The 1,343-nt window shown below is 65.0% G+C and overlaps 1 long non-coding RNA gene across 1 annotated transcript; it reads left to right on the top strand.

Annotated features, from left to right (window-relative positions):
• Positions 1-402: 402 nt before the first annotated feature.
• LOC125337277 lies at positions 403-935 on the top strand. The gene is made up of 3 exons (XR_007208006.1): positions 403-468; positions 799-834; positions 877-935. It is a non-coding gene; the product is annotated as an uncharacterized LOC125337277 (long non-coding RNA).
• Positions 936-1,343: the final 408 nt, after the last annotated feature.

Genomic DNA, 1,343 nt, shown 5'->3' with positions numbered 1-1,343 from the left:
GCAGGAGCTGTCCTGTGGGGCTTGCAGAGCTTGTGGTGTTCGGCTGCTCCCACCGCTCCGAACCGCACGGATCAGATGGGATCCCAATAAATGGGAGCAGCTCCCTGCCCTCAGGGGTTCCTGGGGGGGATCAGGGTGGTTCCCCCCTCTCCTGGCTGAAGGAAGTGAATCCCAAGAATTCAGAGCATCCTGAAAGGGCTGTGGGGATGGGCAGGAAGGAGGAATTCTTGCTCTGGAGACCAGGGGCTGTCCTGAGGCCGGCTGACGAGGGACACGGGGGTTTTCCAGCTGAACAATGAGGTGTCACTTCCCTGAGGACCCTCAGCCCCTCTGGTTCTCCATCCTGCGTGGTGGGACCTGTCCACGACCCCAACAGCAGCTCTTGGCAGGGCCTGGGGTGGCAGGGATGTCCCTGGGGTGGCAGGGGTGTCCCCAGGGTGGCAGGGATGTCCCTGGGGTGGCAGGGAAGTCCCCAGGGTGGCAGGGATGTCCCGGGGGTTACAGCAGGGATGTCCCCAGGGTGGCAGGGATGTCCCTGGGGTGGCAGGGATGTCCTCGTGGTGGCAGGGATGTCCCTGGGGTGGCAGGGATGTCCTCGTGGTGACAGGGATGTCCCTGAGGTGGCAGGGGTGTCCCCGGGGTGGCAGGGGTGTCCCCAGGGTGGCAGGGATGTCCCAGGGGTTACAGCAGGGATGTCCCTGGGGTGTCAGGGATGTCCCTGGGGTGGCAGGGGTGTCCCCAGGGTGGCAGGGATGTCCCAGGGGTTACAGCAGGGATGTCCCTGGGGTGGCAGGGAAGTCCCCAGGGTGGCAGGGATGTCCCTGGGGTGGCAGGGTTGTCCCCAGGGTGGCAGGGATGTGCCAGGGGTTACAGCAGGGAAGTCCCCAGGGTGGCAGGGATGTCCCTGGGGTGGCAGGGGTGTCCCCAGGGTGGCAGGGATGTGCCAGGGGTTACAGCAGGGATGTCCCTGGGGTGGCAGGGAAGTCCCCAGGGTGGCAGGGATGTGCCAGGGGTTACAGCAGGGATGTCCCTGGGGTGGCAGGGATGTCCCAGGGGTTACAGCAGGGATGTCCCTGGAGTGTCAGGGATGCCCCAGGGTGGCAGAGAAGTCCCCAGGGTGGCAGGGATGTCCCCAGGGTGGCAGGGATGTCCCTGGGGTCACAGCAGGGCTCAGGTGACACAGGGAGCTCCTGGCCCAGAGCTCTGGGGTATCCCAGTGGTCCCACCTGGATCCTGGGCCAGGGCTCCCTGGAATCTCCGGGATTCTGTGGTTGGACCTTCCAGAGCAGCGTAAAATTCATAATTCCCCAGGGGAAATCACTCCCTGCCCTTTCCTGCACCTC

Source organism: Corvus hawaiiensis, chromosome 23 (genome assembly GCF_020740725.1).
Source record: "Corvus hawaiiensis isolate bCorHaw1 chromosome 23, bCorHaw1.pri.cur, whole genome shotgun sequence".
Lineage (NCBI taxonomy): Eukaryota > Metazoa > Chordata > Aves > Passeriformes > Corvidae > Corvus > Corvus hawaiiensis.
This window is presented reverse-complemented; position numbering and strand designations above follow the sequence as displayed.